The sequence below is a fragment of the Pinus tabuliformis genome, chromosome J, assembly GCF_031772625.1.
Source record: "Pinus tabuliformis cultivar Carrire ecotype Pingquan chromosome J, CPIR1, whole genome shotgun sequence".
Classification (NCBI taxonomy): domain Eukaryota; kingdom Viridiplantae; phylum Streptophyta; class Pinopsida; order Pinales; family Pinaceae; genus Pinus; species Pinus tabuliformis.
The window spans coordinates 106,209,251-106,228,674 of record NC_142295.1 but is presented as its reverse complement, the minus strand read 5'-3'; the positions used below and the strand labels follow the sequence as shown (position 1 = coordinate 106,228,674).

At 39.4% G+C, this 19,424-nt stretch overlaps 1 pseudogene; it reads right to left on the bottom strand.

The window, feature by feature from the left end:
* LOC149225755 (uncharacterized) overlaps positions 1 to 15,472 on the bottom strand; it is a 44,867-nt pseudogene extending 29,395 nt beyond the window's left edge.
* Positions 15,473 to 19,424: the final 3,952 nt, after the last annotated feature.

The window sequence follows — 19,424 nt, the reverse complement described above, 5'->3', positions numbered from 1 at the left end:
GAATTCACTTCTGCTACCGGTCCTCTGTTTTCTGCTCACAGTCACTGGTTTTCTCCATAAACTCCGTTTACTCCTATAAACCAGCCGTCTCACTTCCGCTAAACCCTCCTCACGTAGACAAATTTTAAGAACAGAAAGAGGGATGGGTCTGTTGTTGAGGGCAGAACCGGAAGGGCCCAAGTTTTTGGAAGGATACCCGCAAGTGAAAGACTTACTGAAGAAGGCAAGATGGCTACGTTTCATTCAAAAATTTAAGGGCTACAATAAGGAGATTACAAAGGCTTTTGCGAGGTCTTTTAATGGCCAGGAGGTGCAGATTGGGGACCTTAAGTTTACAATCACCGAGGCATCCATAGCAACTGCTACAGAACTTCCACAGGAAGGTGAATGTTGGTTCAAGAACAAGAGCTTTGACGAGAAGGCTTGGAGAGTCATACTACGCAATCCAGGTATGGATGTAACTGTATTCAAATGATGAATTTCTGTCCATGATTTAAAAGAAGAGTGGGCCAGCTTATTGTTAATTATTCAAAAGTTCATTACTTGTGAAGGCTGTTTTGGGGCAATGTATATGTATCATACCCGGTTGTTGATGAATTTTTTAGAAAACAAAACCCTCAATCTTCCCTATTTTTTATTGCTAAGGTTGAAAAAGATGTGCACAATAGTCCAAAAGAATATAGAAGACATAGAGCCCCATTTGTATCATAATGGGCATGTGAAAATTCTAATTGAAGACCAATTGAAGAAAAATAGGGACACCTAGGAATGGTTTTTGGTGAGAAACTACTTTCAAGAACCACCCGAGGTACCTGAGAGTAGTAAAGAAAGAAGGAGTAGGAGGAAGGAGACAAGTGTAATAATTCAAGACCCTCCTATTAGCAAAACCAAAGAAATTGATCAAGAAGAGAGGCTGGAAAGAACCAAGAATAGAAACCAAAGAAAATCAAAAGGGAAATGAAACATAGAAGCTGTATATCAAACTTCAGAGCCTTCTCAAAAAGAAGACCACCAAACACTGTCTGAAAGATTAGCTTATCTTCGAGAACAAGCAGCTGTAGCCAAGAAGAAACGAAAGGGAAAGCAGAGTATGGAGGAAGATACTAGTCCACAGCATGTAAGAAGAAGCTCTAGGCTTAAAGGGAAATTAAAAACAGTAAAAACCAAAGGGCCCCACTTTATTGATTTGGAGGAGGAAACCCCAGAAAAGCCTCTAGCAACCTCTCCTGACCATAGCCCACACCATACTTCCATTTCACAGCCAGATGTTGACATGAGTCCTTCTCAGCCAGAGTTTGAAATCAGTCCTTCTCAACAGGATTTTGGGGTCAGCCCAAGGAAGGATACACCCAAAGTAGACCCAAATCAGCAGGAGATGTATGATTATATAGAATCCTTAGAGAACACAGCTGCAGGTCCAAGCACGTCATCCACTCAACCTCACACAGCACAAGAAGCTCTAGTCCAATCGTTAAAATAAGAAGTATTTGAATTGGAGGTTTTAAATAAACATATTAAAAATGAAAATGAACCATTAAAGGAGAAAAGCAGATTGGACAAGATCATTCATGACAACTCTATGTTACATCTAGGACTGTGGCAGAAAAAGAACAAGAAATTGAAGAAGAAATGCAAGAGGTTGAATACAGCACTTGTCAACCTCAAATTCAGATGCTTGATGAGGAAGCCCAGGATGGTAGTAGTACCAAGGAAGAGGAGAAGAGGGCTAGATGTACTGGCAGAAGTTTCAGAGCACATGGACTAAAGGGAGGATGATCAAAATTTTGGTTGCATGGGGACATGCAACACCTTCATAGTGGGGGTATGTTGAGCCCCAAACTTTCATCTTTCCTACACACCTTTCTAGACTTTTCCCATTTACCTGGACCTCCTAAGCTGTCAACATTATTGCATATTGAGTTTAAAAGAGCACATAAAGTGGTTTTCTAACTATGTCTTGTGTCTGTTGTTTGAATTAGATTTTTGCTCATAAGCTGCGGAATCTTGTCACTTTCCATAGCCTTTTTGTTAAAGTCTATATTGCAGGTGTCTTCAACCAAATCGAGCCACATGGGCAAGTTGGAAATGACGTGGACATGGACCAAGTCCTATTGGCTCAGTCGAATTCATCAGAGGAGGCCATAGTCAACGGTGGTCAAGCAGTGGTCAACAGAAGAGTCCTACGGTGACAAAACTCTGTTTCTAAGCACATGAAGACTTGCGTGGCCATTCCTAGATTTCCGGGGACATATCAACACCTGTGGACTGCTCCATAAGCTGAATCCAACAACCACCCTCAATAGATTTAATCATCACGGCAGCCATGATGCTAGATCCATGGACATTGTCGTTCACATGTCCTCTATTAGCGCAGTTTTTAGGAAATTAGTTATGTAAACGTTTGCTATAAATAATGCATTTCCATACGCATAGGAGTTAGTCTTTGTAATGTAATTTTGCTGTTAAGAAAGCCCACTGTGCCGTGACACTGTTTTGTTGTTATGACTGCGTTTTGAATACATGAGAAGACTCTGTTTATAAGCACAATTCGTGGTTGATAGTTGTTGCCCGAGGTTGTGCAGAGGGCCCCTGCACACGCCGAGGTTTTGTTTATTGCTGTATAGTTTCATGCTGTGTTTCCTTACGTTCATTATGCCATAGTTATTCACGTGTATATATTGCATTTCTTATGGTATTAACGTTTTACTTCTGTCCATAATTTTACATGCTTTATACTGCTGTTAACTGATCAGTGTATTTGTTCCAGATTACAGTAGGCAGCCCGGGCATTTGCATATAGTTTCTACAATGACTAATGACATGGAATCAATCTTGTCTTTCTGCTGATTTATTTTTCTTAGTTTTTAATTCCAGCACTGTTTTGTTTATTTCAGTTCTGTTCATTGGCTTTATTAGTTAGATTAGATATTGAATTGCTCATGTCATTATCAGTTACCTCCGAAAGCCATAGCGAGACTAATGGTGAGGGATTGAAGTATGAGTGTGTAATTTGATATTAGTTTATTTTTCTGCAAGTTAGTTATTGAATTGCTCATGTCATTATCAGTTACCTCCGAAAGCCATAGCGAGACTAATGGTGAGGGATTGAAGTATGAGTGTGTAATTTGATATTAGTTTATTTTTCTGCAAGTTAGTTATTGAATTGCTCATGTCATTATCAGTTACCTCCGAAAGCCATAGCGAGACTAATGGTGAGGGGTCAAAATATGAGTTGATGTAATTTGATTTTAGCTTTACTTTGCTTGCAATTTTTGGATTTCTTTGAGTACAATTTCTTTTGTATTTAGATAGCAGCAAGGATAATGGTTTCATGATCAATCGTTCATTGTTTGTTTAATTATAATAGTGGCACATTTTCATTCTCTTTTAGGAATTAATTTCATCATTGCATGTTTTAAAACCTTTTTGAAAAATTTGAAGTTTTGGAAATCATTTTAAAGGACATCATTGCCTTGAACATTTATATCCATACTTGTCTTTTAGAATTTCCATCTCACATTAGGAAATCAACGAAGATAAACCCAAAAACAAAATAAAAACCAAAAATGACAAAAAGTAAGAAATAGGTTATCTTGCACATATAGTGCGCTGCACTTCAACAGTTTGCGACTCCTTGATTGACAATTAATATAGCAATTTAGGACACTATAAATTGACCGAACATATGGATTGTTTAAAGAAAGACATAGAAGCTAAGATGGATGGCATGGAAGCTAAGATGAATGGCATGGACGCTAAAATTGATGGCATGGATGATAAGATGGAAGAATTGAAGATAAATATGAATAAGTTGCTACAAGAAATGGTCACTAATGGTGAAAGGGTAGTAAAGAAAACTCATGATGAGAACAAAAGAAATGTTAATCATGATTCCATAGACTCTAATGTTGGATCGAAGACCCACCATATTCCAAAAATCGATATGAGGAAGTTTGATGGCAAGGATCCCGCAACATGGATATTACAGATGGAGCAATTTTTCGATCTCAATAATGTGCAAAACACACAAAAGGTACGTATTGCAACTTTATATTTGGAACCAAATCAGTTTGTATGGTATCAATGGCTTTGCTCTCGTAAACAAATTATCACTTGGGAAATTTTTACGGAAGAATTGAACACATTATGAGGATACAAAAAGCAACACTTTTTTTAGCCAATTGATAAGTCTCAAACAAAAGGGTTCAATAATGGAGCACATTGAGGAGTTCCAAAAATTGAACATAAGGGTAAAAAATATTCCAGAGGAGCATAGGATTGATGTGTTCATAGGGACTTTAAAGGATAATATCCAACATGATGTTCACCTTTGGGAACCTGATTCATTAGAGAAGGCATTCAGGTTAGCAAGAAAAATGGAAAGCAAAATTATGGCAACTAGGAAGCATACCACTCACAACTATAAAGATGGAAGTGTTGTTGCCCCTAGTCTTCCACAACCTATAAGGTTGACACCACAACAATTGGAAGAAAAAAGAGCAAAAGGGCTTTGTTACAGTTGTGATAGCAAAAACACTAAAGGTCATAAGTGTGCTGAGAAGAAATTATTCTACATAGATTGTGAAGAGGAAGAAGAAAAGGAGCAAGAAAGGTCAAAAGAAGAGGATATAATCCAGGAACAAAGCCTAGATAAAGAAGAAATGAATTCGACCATATCTTGTAATGCATTGGCGGGAATTACCACTCCTCAAACCATCAAGATAGAAGGACAAATCAAGAAGAAAAAGGTAATAGTGTTGATTGATTCAGGAAGTGCCCACAATTTTATTCATTGTAAGGTAGCAAAAGAATTGAATTGCTTCTTATATCCAGCACCAGAGTGTCAAGTGATGGTTGCAAATGGAGGAACAATAAATTGCTCTGGAAAGTGCCATAATATCAAGCTATCCATGGGAGAATATGTATTGACTAGCCCAATGCTTTCCATTCCAATGGGAGGTGCGGATGTTGTACTAGGAGTCCAATGGCTACAATCCTTGGGTACAATAGCTTTTAATTTTCAAAAACTTTTCATGAAATTTTCTGTGGAAGGAAAGGAAGTTGAATTAAGGGGTATTTCAGGGAAACCAGGAAAGATAATCAGCTCTAATGGTATGACAAAGCTTCTAAAAAAGGAACAAAGAGGTGTAATTGCACAATTATGTTCGCTAGATGTTTCCACATTGGAATCATCTATTTCTCCAAATCTCCAAAAAGTCTTGGACAATCATTCCAAGGTATTTGAGACTCCCAAAGGTCTCCCACCTATTTGTGATCATGATCATGCTATTCATCTGATTCCAGGAAGTGTTCCTCCAAACATCAGGCCGTACAGATATCCCTATGCCCAAAAGAGTGAAATTGAACGTATGGTTGCAGAAATGCTAGAGGCTGGTATAATTCAACCGAGTCAAAGTTCTTTCTCTGCTCCAGTAGTATTGGTGCACAAGAAGGATGGATCATGGCGCATGTGTCTGGATTATAGGGAGCTCAACAAGCTCACTATTAAAGATAAGTTTCCCATTCCTGTCATTGATGAATTACTGGATGAATTGCATGGATCAATTTACTTCACCAAGTTGGATCTTCGTTCAGGATATCATCAAATCAGAATGAAGACTGAAGACATTCCGAAAACAACATTTAGAACTCATGAGGGTCATTATGAATTTTTGGTCATGCCTTTTGGCCTTACCAATGCACCTTCAACATTTCAAGGTTTGATGAATTCCATTTTCAAACCATTCCTTAGAAAATTTGTGTTAGTATTTTTTGATGATATACTAATCTACAACAAGTCTTGGAAGGATCATGTTGAACATGTTGACAGGGTGCTACAACTATTGGAGGAGAAACAATTATATGCAAAAAGATCCAAATGTTTCTTTGGAGTACAAGAGGTGGAATATCTGGGTCATATTGTATCTCATGAAGAAGTTAAGGTAGACCCTAGAAAAATTAAAGCCATTAAGGAATGGAAAATCCCCACATCCATAAAGCATCTGCGAGGATTTCTTGGGTTGACAGGGTATTATCGCAAGTTTTTAAGAATTATGGGAGAATAGCAGCACCTCTAACAACATTATTGAAGAAAGATGCATTTTCATGGACTCCAGAAGCAACAAAGGCCTTTGAACATCTTAAAGAGGCAATGTGCCAAGCACCGGTCTTAGCTACACCAGACTTCACAAAAACCTTTATTGTGGAATGTGATGCTTCAGGAAATGGAATTGGTGCTGTTTTAATGCAAGATGAAAGACCCATTGCTTTTGAAAGTCGTCCAATCAAGGGAAAGTTTTTACACAAAGCTATTTATGAGAAGGAAATGTTGGCAATACTCCATGCACTTAAGAAATGGCGACCCTACCTAATGGGAAGACACTTCAAGGTAAAAACGGATCATGATAGCCTTAAATACTTTTTAGAACAAAGATTATCCTCTGAAGAGCAACAAAAGTGGGTCACAAAGATGTTGGGTTATGACTTTGAAATCATCTACAAAAAAGGGAAGCAAAATGTGGTGGCAGATGCACTCTCAAGAAAGGATGAGGATGTGGAAGCATTGTTGTGCACCATTTCTATTATCCAACCAGATTGGATAAATGAAGCAAGGGAGGAATGGAAGAATGACGAAGAAGTGTGGGCACTTATTCAAAAGTTACAACAAGATTCCAGTACGTCTGATACATTTAGCAAGCAAAATGATTCGTTATGGTACAAAGATCACTTATACCTCTGTAAGAATTCCCAGCTAAAACAAAATATTCTTATGGAATTGCACACTTCTCCCTTAGGAGGGCACTCAAGATTTTTAAAAACTTACCACAGGGTTAAGAAGGAATTTTTTTGGGATGGCCTTAAATCAGATATTCAAAAGTTTGTGGCGGAATGTTTGGTTTTCCAACAAAATAAAGTTGAAACAATTAAGACACCGGGTCTATTACAACCTTTATCCATTCCAAGCCAACGTTGGGAGGAGGTTTCAATGGATTTTATCACAATATTACCCAAGTCTGAGGGAAAGAGTGTCATCATGGTGGTAGTTGACAAACTTACCAAGTATGCACACTTTTGTGCATTATCACATCCATTTAAAGCCAGTACAGTTTCTACTGCATTTATGGAAACAATTCAAAAGCTACATGGAAACCCAAAGATTATTGTAAGTGACAGAGATCCCATTTTCACTAGAAATTTTTGGACATAATTATTTTCTTGTCTTGGTACTCAGTTAGCTCATAGCTCATCTTATCATCCTCAATCTGATGGGCAAACTGAGATAGTAAACAAATGTTTGGAAGGATATCTTTGTTGCTTTGTATCTGATAAACAAACACAATGGGTCAAATGGTTGCCTCTGGCTGAATGGTGGTATAACACTTCCTTCCATACAGCAAAAAAAATTACCCCATTTATAGCACTTTATGGATATCAACCACCATCCATCACATCATATTTAAGAGAAAATTCTAAGGTTCAAGCAGTGGAACATCACATCGAACATCAACAACAAGTCCTCCAACTCTTAAAGGATAACTGCGTGTTGGCACAGAATAGAAAGAAACAACAGGCAGATCAACATCGTAGTGAAAGAAGTTTTGATGTAGGTGATTGGGTATTCCTACGGCTACAACCATATAAGAAAATGTCCCTCAAGCAAGCTAAGAAGGATAATAAACTATCACCAAAGTATTATGGTCCGTATAAGGTGTTGCAAAAGATTGGTACTATGGCATACAAATTGGAGCTTCCTGCAGCTTCTCGATTGCACCCAGTTTTCCATGTTTCATGTTCAAAGAAGGTTATAGATGACAAGCTCCCAGTTCAAACAATATTGCCAGAACTTGACGAGGAAGGAAAAATTATATTGGAACTAGAAGCAGTCACAGAAACAAGAACTTGACAGTTACGAAATCGATCAATTTCGGAGTATCTTATTAAGTGGAAGAACTTATTCGCTGAAGATTCCACATGGGAGGATGAGAATTTTATACAGAATCATCCAGAACTACTCAAGCGTTGAAGACAACACTTTTTTGAAGGAGAGGGGCATGTTGGGTCCCTATAATACTAGTGATTACCCCATTACTATTGTAGTTGTATCCCTTATTAATATTGTTGTGCCCCTATTTTCCCCATATTGTTATTATTGTGCCCCATAGAATCCCTCTATTGTTATTTTTGTGGCTTTATAATATTATTGTTAGGTCGTCTGGGTTATATTGCGACTCTTTAGACTCCTATATATAGAAAGGAGGTTTTGTCATTTGAATCATCCAAGAATTGCTCATTTTTTTAATGTAAAGAAGGTTGCCCCCTCGAAGAGGCTGAATTCTAAGGTGTTGATCTCTCTTTTCTATCTTTTTGTGAGTTGGTTTCATAACAGTGGTTGTTGGATGAAGATGCATCGCCTGTTGTTAAAAGTTATCCACCATCATGTCCCTCTGTCGCTCGAGGGGTTCTTCGAGCAACATTTTGAAAGGATCTCCTACCCCCTTGTCTTTATTTTCTTCCGCCATGGGAGGTCATCGGGTTTTGCGAGGCTGATCCTGCAATGGTTCAACCAGATCGAGTCCTAACTCCTTGTACCCTGACCTCGTTAGGGACATGTAAAGAAAAATAGAGAAAGAGCAGATTTCTCTGATACCATTGATCGAAACTTAAACAGGAATGCAACAACTTACAGATATACTCATAAACACAGAGATGCAACAGAAAAACACTTCATTTCATCAATAGAAAAACATTGAACTATGCTCACAAACATAATGGAAATAAGGTAGCTCGGGCAACGGTAGCTTATCTCTGAGAAGATATGTGGTGGCTACATACCTCTGTATTAAGTTACAATGAGGCTCAAGAGCCTTTTTATTATTGAAAAATAAGAGAAAACCCTAAACAACCAAAACCTTAACCTGAGGAGATGTAACACCACGATATTATGGGCCCCGTTGGGGTTAGTTGAGAAACCAACTTCTCGGGGTCGTAACTTGGTCATATTATCTCCATTTGATGCGTATGATACCTATTTGGAAATATCTCTCTGAGGAATACAACTATCAATGTGATTACATACATAATCACTAGAGGAATTTTGCAAAAAAAGCGTTGTTTAGGGCCTAAAAATGACTCGGGAAGTTTAAGACCCAAAAAACTGCCAAAAATAGTAAATTGTGCTACAATTAAGGAAACTAAAAAACTGAAAGAAACAATGGTGGGGGTCCAAGTGGAATAGGTGGGTGGCCAGCAATATCCACCTGGATCACAATTGCAACTTCTAGTTTCTCACAATGATCATCTCTTACTTGTTGTTAGCCTTTCATCACTTCTACTCTTTTGGCTTCTTCTAAATGGATCTTTAGGATAATAATTGTTTTCCTTAATTCATCAAAATCTTGTTCCCTATCCTCATGTTCCTGAATCAATTCCTTCTATCTTTTGTTTATTATTGTAAGCCTCTTAATCTCCTATAAAGGAGAGATACATTTTCTTTTGAAATGTATATTTTCATAAATATATTATTCCTCCATGGATTAAATTTCTTATGCATTTTATTCACCTTAGTCTTCATCTAATTTAAGTTCCTATTTCCTATTGATATTTCTTCTGGTTTACTTTATTTCATTAGGGAAACTAAAAATTTCACATCCTAGATCTATTTCTCTTTCAACTTCTTCTACTTCCAAATTTGAGGCCTCTTTTTGATTGGTTTTAATTCCTTGAACAATAAGATGATGCTATATAGTAATCAACCTAGGTTCTATTTCGTCACTATTATATGTATATATATCACTTTCTTCTGATGAGCCATCATATTCTAATGAATAAATACTTTTATTATTGAGCTCATAGAAATATCTCTTATTTTCATATTTCTCTTTATGATCATTATCTTTCAAAAATAGATACAAACAATAAAAAAAATAAGATGATCTATATAATTACAAAAGAGTGATGAATTATCTTTATGTTTGCTAGATCTTCCCCTTTTGAGTTGTACTTCTTCTATCTCCTTTGGAGCCATCAACACTGCTTACTTTTGATCTGGTGTTTCCATCCTCATTTCATAGATGCTTTGCAACTTATCCCATGTTTCTTTTTTTGTTTCATAATGCATCATCTCTGTATGAAATGAATTTGATAGGACACATAAGATGGCATGCTTGGCTTCACTATTTCACTCACAAATCTTCTTACTATCTTTATCAGTTGAGGTAGTTGCAGGAGTGCATAAAAATGCATCACATATTCCCAAATGTCCACATTAAGATACATTAAATAACTTTCATCATTATCTTCTAGTAAGTATACTTTGTTCCATTAAATAATGGTACTTCATATTTGTGCAATCTTGCATGATTAACCATTGTCCCTTTAACATCTTCCATCTAGTGGTTAAACTACTTTTGAAGATACCCGCTCTAATACCAATTGTTGTAATTATGATTGTACTGAAAGGGGAGGGAGGCGAACCAATATGATGGGAAATTTTAAATTATTAACAGTATAAACCAATTCAAACCATTCAAGACATCAATCATACAATCAACACAGAAGAACACCAGATGTATGTGGAAACCCTTAAAGGGAGAAAACCACAAAACTTATGTATAAATAATATTGTGGGCTCTAACCTATTATTACATTCAATTTACTGGAACCAACCAAAAGTAGACACCCATACCCTAAGACTTATAGGCATCAACCTGAAGGAGACTTTGATCCCCTGATCTACAGGAACCAACTTGATATGCCTATAAGATCCCCTTTTCATACATTTTCAAACTTAGATCCATAGGATTCTCAAATCAAACTTACTCATACAAAATTCTCAATCTCTGCTCCAACTTAGTTCCTCAACGTTGCTTCTGCTTCTCAGATCTACACTGGACCACAGTTCTTTATTAGCTATTTAGATCTAAACTTAATCATATGCAGAGAGCCCATACACCAATTTTTTAGCCTTGTTTACTAGTTACATTCTGTCTATACACTGCATATCTTCACCTATGGCTCAAATTTGATCTCAAAAAGATCACACACTCTATAGTCTGCATTTAAATATACTCTAGTCTCTTTCTTTGACCAACTTGCATAATCTCCACTCTCAGGCTCTTTCTTACCTTCACAACTCAACATTTCTTCAAGGGATTTCCTCTATTTTTATACTTTTGGATCTTTCCTTTACCATGGGCATCGATCCTTGTTATTGAACCATGGTATTTCAACTTGATTGGGTTAGGCTATCTTATTAACCAATTCAGCACACCATCTCATATTCATACGCAATACTCAGAGTGTTTTTTGTTGAGTTTCTTATTGAATAGATATTTATAGTTCTCCTTTTCTCATGCACAATTTACACCAATGCTTCACACTTGTTCTCTCTTATGCTTTTTTCACTTTTCATATTTCAACATCGATCACCACCTCTCATAACTACACTCACTACAAATTTCATGTTCTACACATGTGTGGATTCTTTTAATTGTATTTTAAATTTATAAATGGTGAGAGAGTGTTAAGCACTTTTATTTGAGGCCCTTTCCTTAGTCATCACTTTATTTTATTTCAACCACATTCCATATTACCTTGTGTTATAACCATGGGCTTATCATCTATTGCATTGTTAATATTCAGTCTATGGGCCTTCTCATAACAAACATACCTCAAACGTAAGTGGATGTCGAATGCTCAAATATCGTTTTCCAAACAACTTTAGTGCCAAGGGATTAAACGGCATCCTTGTGACCTCGGGCTGCCATCACAAGCTTAAACAACCTCCTTATTATATCTAGGTCTAGTAGACAAAACATTAATTGATGCTAATCCTTGCCTTGTGCTAGTATTGATGGTTATTTCTCTATTATACCAGATCTCTCCTACACTAGCTTGTTCAACAATTGCACCTTCCAGTACCTCGATACACTTCACTTGATGCACTTTTCACATCTCTTTACTAGTTTTGCTTCTTGACAGTTATTTGTTTACTTGTCCAAGCACATACTATGTTTCTTCTTCATTGTCCCATTACAATACTTCGGTAGCCTAGTATAGAAACCCATGCAGGAAATCCTTTGGATGTGCTATCCTTGGCACTAAATCTTAGTTTTTTTCCATTTTGGCGCAAATAAAATACACAAAAAATCCTTTCCAAACATAGTCTTGAAGAAGATGTCGAGACATTTGGTCTTCCATGTCAATCCACCATCGATCAACCATGAGCCATCATGTGTTCCTTTTTCCACCTCATCACTGCCACATGTACACCATTGATTCATATATTATTAGTGTTTCATTTCATAATGTTGCAATCCAGTGCCCAGTGCCTCTGTACTTCAGGGTGGGACTTGCTAATGCTACATCACCTACTAAGTGACACTCCATGTCAATTGTTGTGTAACAATCCCTAGTTGATTTTCCATGTAAGTAAAATAAGACCAAGGTCATGGGACATGCATCCAAAGTTAAATAATGGGTAAAAATTATAGTGGGAATCACCTATGGTTTATTAATGGCTATGGAAATTAGAAAAAACATTGACAAAGACAAAGAGATAATAAATGACGATTTAATATGAGAAATAAGGAACATAGGAGAAAAAGAAGATGAAGAGACACAAATATGCATGCAAGGGAAATTAGAGAGAAATTAGAGGAAAATGAAGAAAAAAAGGAAAAAGGAAAGGAACAGATTAGACATCCATGATTAAAAGGCATCAGAGAAACAATTCACAACTTTTAACAATTTTTGGCTCAAATCTTGTTCATTTTAGCTCTCTTACACTCTTGCACACTTAGAGAATTCTTGGAGCATCCTAGCATTCACTTGGACTTGGAGAGAAGCAATCAAAGAACAAGCAAGGAACTAGAGGATAGCAAGAGAGAAAGTTAGATCAACAACTATAGTTAGAGTTCACTGAAAGTAACAAGTTGCATGTGTGATTTCCTTGTTGAGATTTGGATGCATGGTACATGCATGCAATTCTTTGGTTATTTTGTTTTCATTTGCATGGGATTTTCCTAGATTGGCAATGATCTCAACCTTGCTTTACCATTTCTTGGTTAGCCATGATGTAGTGGGTTTTGTCTTTGGTTAAGCTTTGGATGGCTAGTAGACTTGGATCTTGGTTGAGGTGGTCTTGGGAAAATTCCCAAGGGTTAATGGTGGAGATAGGATTTCTCTTGGAACTCTTGACAGATGGGTGGAGATAGGAAAATTCCTTTGTAGTTGGTGAAGGAAGTCAAAGGCATCCAAGATTCTTTTGGTGTTATTAATTTCTAGACTAGTTTTGGTGAAATAACTGTGGTAGAGGATTGAGGTGGTTTGGCCTTTAGAAGCCCTAGTTGGCTCCATTTTGGTTTAACCCATATGATCCCACATTCATTCTTGGTATATGGCACGAGGGTGATTGGCTGAAAGAGAGATTTACTTTAGCCCAATCTATGGTTGGGTGGTACATGGAAGTACCTAACTCGGTTGGCTTTTGCATATGTTAATATAAGTTATTTTCATATTGTGATTGATGAGCACTTGTATTGGTTATTATGTTGATTTTATGGTTGGTTTTCCATGTATTTTATGTTGGTTATATGCATGGTTATATGATTTTCTCTTGTTATGGATCTTGTTCATGATTTGATAAGTTATTCAATGATTTATGAATGCATGGGCTAACAAGTGTTATTGCAGCTAGCTTAAGAGGGAATGGAACCTTCTTGATGATTCTCTAATGAAGTTAAAGAGATCATGATTAGATCTTCATTCATGACCTATAGATTCTATGTTTTCTATCTATAACACCCTCCTCCCACATCCACCCAAGTAACCATGCCAACCGAGGTGAACATGAGATGAGAGGCTACTATGATCAGATTCAACCTCCTATGTGACCTTAAGGAAGTGGAAGCGATAGAACATCACACATAGTCATCCAAAATCATCAACAAAAGCCTTAGGAGACAAGTCACCCACTTAGACATCCTATCCCTAGGTCTCGCTGCTATTTTGGATCTCTTAGGCCATAGTTGTTGTTGGCTTATGGGGGCCTGACCCAGGTTCAGAGTTAGTTAGCCAAACAAATCCTTACACTACTGGCCCTTTCGACATCAGCCTGGGGAGCGCGGACTGAAGTCTCACCCAAAGCAGTATGGGGGGATGCTGGAACCAAGTTTCCACACCCTTGAGATGGATGTGATGTCGAATTATTCCAACTAGACTTGCCTTCGTGCAGGTTTCTTTGCACCATGTTCTAACCTTTAGCACCTTCACGATCCATTACAATTGACCTTCACGCAGCCCTAATTAGGGGCTGAGATGCTTTCGCGCTGCTAGGGCAGCGAACTATGCTATTTCCCAAACTAGGCTAAGTACCTTACTTACCTTATTAACATATCTTAATTATCTTCACGTAAACATATATTCTAACATGAGTTCACTTAACCAATACAGTTATACACATTCACATATCGTATAAGCATTAGAAATGAAATTCATACCCAATATAACATATGCATAAAACATGAAATAAAGACGTAGAATTGATAAAAACTTCTCTTTATTAATACTTCCAGATGATTACAAACTCGACTTGCCCTGCACACTTAGCTATAAAGCCTCTTGCTACGCTATGACCCAAAACTAGACTTTACACTTCATCGCTATCTCGCATATATCTTCATTATTCCATCTATTTCTTAGATTAGATGCTTTTGACTACTTAGATCTTCGCTCTATTTATACAATTCCATGGTCAGCAGACCATGGGTATATCTTCTATAGCCAACATTACATTATCAAAATAAGGGCGAACAACCCTATGACTCTTTAACAACTACGCGCTCTGCGCCCACAAAATGTGGAGTCTTTACATTGTGATTACAAAGTTGGACCAAAATCTAGGATCTTAGCCCCAAAACTTCCCTTGGGGGATCTCGTGCCCAACATCCCCCCAACACAAACATCGTGACTCACCCTCGAGTTACTCTACAGGTGTGGAGATCATAGCACGAAGACCTCCCAACTCTGATTGGATTGCTGCAAGTTCAGCAGCACACTGAGCGACTGCCTAATTGACTTCCTCTATGCGTTGTTTGGTGATCGTTGTTATTGAGCTGCTACCTTGAATCCTCTCCTGAGTTGCTTGTAGTTGTGCGAGCTTTTCTTTAATGGAGGTTGTAATTGTATACGCCTCATTGATCCATGGATGTAGGCACGCTTTCAAAACTGCCTCTTTATGCAGAGTGACATCCACCTGCTCCTTGAGCGCCTTTTCCTACTGCATCCTTGCAAGCCTCTATGTAAGGGCAACCGTCTGTGTGGTCCCTTTTACCTCATCATATCTCTGTTGCAGCTCGCGTGCCTCTATCTCTAGGTGCTCTATGTTTGAGTCCTCCTGCAGGGTGGTGAGGACCTCGAATGCCTGTTTGAATAGCTTCATGTAGTCTGTCACTGCACTGTCAACTGCCGCCATTGTTTTTGTGACCGCGGTGGTATGTTGTTCTCTGACCTCTGACGAAGTTGAAGGTTGAGCCTTCAACTGCAGTTCTACTATCTACAGGTTCAACTCCAGCTGAACCCTGGCCATTTCTTCTCTTGTGTTGCGCACTCATGAGGCTAACTTACAGACACGTGCCTCCACCAGTTCCTTTGCTTGAATGGTCAACTCCGGGACCATTTGGCAGGTTTCCTCCACAACTTGCATTATTTTCCTGTTCTGCTCCACTGCCGCATTGCGCTATAGGCTCAACTCCTCAATGTTGATGCGCTACTCGCTCATTACTTGTATAGCGTGACTCTCTCTAGTCCAAAGTTCTACGGTGACTCCATTAAGCAAAAGATAGAGCGTCTCCCGAGGGAGTGCAACCATGTTTAATCCAACCCCTTTCAAACTACTGACCATAGGTTTGTCAACCTCATTCTCTATAATGAGTGCTCCATCTGGTAGCACCATTATGTTGGTCATCTTGGCGTGCAACATTTCCTCAACCGCTGAAGTGCCGACTGCAAGGCTGGTGGACATTGTGCCAGCCTATGGAGTGCACACCTGCAACTCCTGTATTTCTGTCCGCAGAGCCCCCAATACCAACTTTTATTGTTCCTCAAACTGCTCGAGGGCCTCCATGGTGACATCCCTCACTGTCTCATCAATATCGTGTAAATCCCCCTCAGTGAGGGTGATTGGGTCGAATGACGTCTTTGAGGCCTTTGTTTTCTTTCGCGATCCTACCTCATCTCGTGGTTGTGGAAATTTGAGCTGGGTGGATGTTGTCTATGGGTCCATGCCACCTTGTTCTATATTGGTCTCTGGTTCGGGCGAAAGTGACTTCTATCCTTCGCACTCTCTTCTATTGTTTTCTGCTGCTGTTCTGATAACTTCGCAGTGTCGTGCGGTGCCTGGGCCTTAGCCATTGCTTCTTTCCTGCGCTTTTCCACCAGTTGTGCCATTTGCAGTTTTGTCTCTTCCTTCTTCTGCTACATGTCAGACTTTTTTGCTTCCACTGTAGAGTCAGCTGGAGTGTGCCACTCCGGTGGCTAGGGCTCAAGGACCGCAAAAATTACATCGTCGATCGCTAAGTGGTAACTCATGCCATGTCTTCATAGGGTCCTTCCACGACCTGATGAAGACATGGTGGAAGTTTGATTTGAATTCTACAAAGCTCTGCAAACTATTGTAGACTATGGGTGATAATTGTAGCTTGCGATTGATCCCCATCCAGATGTTCATCTCCATAAGCACCCAAAATATCTTGTTCTCCCTTATCCTCTGTGTGTCCCTAGTCGCCCACAGCGAATCATACTTCGCTGCCTCTGGAAGGTCCTATGCGATCAACAGGAACTGGCTATCTTCGGGCAACTCCCATGCCACTAGTACTATCGACAATAGGAGCCATGCGTAATGAAATGTTTTGCCTTGCTTCTGTGCCTCACGGTAGTTCGCAAGGCACTCACCGCATAGATAGTTTGCCAGGTTGAACTGGGCACCTTTTACACATTGCGTCGCTAGTGCAACCACTGGCACGGGCACCTCATCTGCATGGCACTTCCGCATCACCTTCCCTACCAATATTTGTGTTGCAACCTTGACTGCAGAGTTTTTGATGCTGGAGATGGCATACCCTCACTTCTTCTTCTCCAACTTGAACTTCTTTTTCATTACCTCCGTGAGGGCCAAATTGCTACCTTTTCCCTCTGAAATATTTGTTGGGTCCTCCCTGCATAAGGTAGCCATGTAATCTGGTGAATCAGATGGTCTGTGATGGGGATGGGCTCCTCCAACCACAAGCACCCATCATGCACCAAGCAGAGAAGTTGCCTGATGACAAAAACAGTCACCGGGGAGCAGTGGTAATGTGGCACCCAAAGTAGGTTTAGCAACCCTGCTTTCTCAACACCTCTGAGCCATTTGTGCAGCTCCAACTTTATCATTCTAGCTGGCACATCTATCTTCTGGCACATTAGCTTCACAGTTGCTAAATGCGAGAACTTCTCATGGTTTGCGAGGTCCCAATCTTCAAATTTCAGTACGAGAACCTGTCTCAAGTGCGTTCCTTCAAACAAAATATTGTCTAGGAGTAGGGGAGTTTGTAGAGAGCTCTTGCTCTCATCTATATCCTTTGGAACCTTAGCTTTACCCTTTCGTGGAGGAACATATTCTGGCACCCTAGTGATAGGGTCCGTGCCCTAGGTTTCAACTTCCATCTCTACATCCTCCTCCTCCACCAGGATTTCTTCAAACTCTTCCTCCTCATCGGCCTCCAGATTAATGGTCTTCCCCTTTTCCTCCAATGTGAGCTTGGTACTCAGTGGATTTCTAGGTGAGACGCGCACTGGTATCATGGACTACACAGCCAAGGAATCCGTGTAGGAAATTGCAGAAGTAGAAGCCCTAGAGAGTGTTGGAACTACTCTCTGTGTCTATGGCTTCTTCGAGTGCTGACATCGTGCTATTACACAATTCACTCGATGTCCCTGGTAATTGCTCAAACAATGAATTCACTTTCAGAATATCGAATAAGTCTCGGTTCATGAATACCTGAGTGCGCAACAACTCAATTCTAAAATTGCCAAGTGTTTTTTGTTGGACAACCACTTGTAATTTATAGTGCCTTTCGAATTCGAATTCTATCGTTCCCCCCACATTTGGTCCATTAATGCTAAATTGGTTGCAGATTTTCAAGAATCTAGCACATAAAGTTCGCCTTAAATTCTTGCTGCCCACACCATTTGGCCTCAAATCAAGCATTACATCATGAATAGTGACTGTAACGGTCATTTTCTAGTAGACCTGCGCACCAGCGCAGCTCTCTTCACGCAATCGCAGACCCTATGACACTTCGCTACTGCACGCAGTCCTGATATCACGCAGTTCCCAGGAAGAGTAGCTTATAGTCCCGCACCTCCTTTCAACTACCTAGAGTGCTAATACTGTGCTTCAGTCGGCTAGTCAAGTGGTCAGGCCACCTATGTATAGCTTCAAACGACTGCTATTCACTTTTCTTGGGAAGGGATCGCCATTCAACCAACTGTATCGCGCCACCATCTATAATCTCCTTAATAATATATGGCCCTAACCAGTGCATTCTGAATTTCCCTGGGAATTTATCAAACTTACTATCATACAAGAAAACCAAATCGTTTACCTTGAATGTGTACAGCTTGATGTGTTGGTCATGCCATGCCTTTTCACATTGCTTCTGGACCTGCTGGTGGAATCTAGCTAAAAATCATTCCTCTTCGAGGTCTTCCAGCTACGTGAGCCTCTCCTCCAGGGCTCTGCGATCCGTCATACCTGTAAGCGTTGCTATGCACAGACTAGGCATGATATATTCCATAGGCATTACAACTTCCACTCCATAGACAAGCCAAAAAGGTGTCAGTCCCTTTAGTTTCTTACAAGTCATCTGATAAGCCCATAACACTACAGGTATGCGTAGGTCCCAATCACTTTGCTGCGCATTGCATACCTTGGTCAGCACAGTTTCAAATACCTTGTTGAATGCTTCTACTGTCCCGTTAGCCTATGGGTGATACGGTGTGATCTTCTGGTGATACACCTGAAACACTTCCATCAACGCGTTGATCGTCTCATTCAGGAAGTGTGTACCGTGATCACTCATTAAGATCTTTGGACACCCAAATCGCATCAATACATGTTCAAATAGAAACTTTGCAGCAATCGCACCTGTGCAATCCTTCACCAGCTGTGCTTCTACCCAATGAGTCAAATACTCCATTGCAATGATAATATACCTTGTGCCTATCTTTCCTTGAGGTTTAATAGGTCCTACAAAATCTATTTCCCACTTTTCGAAAGGTTGCAACATCATTTGTGGATTCAAAGGCATCTCGTCCCTCCACGATGGCCTACATGTTCTCTGACATACATCGCATGCCTTGCAATATGCTTTTGAATCCTGATGAAG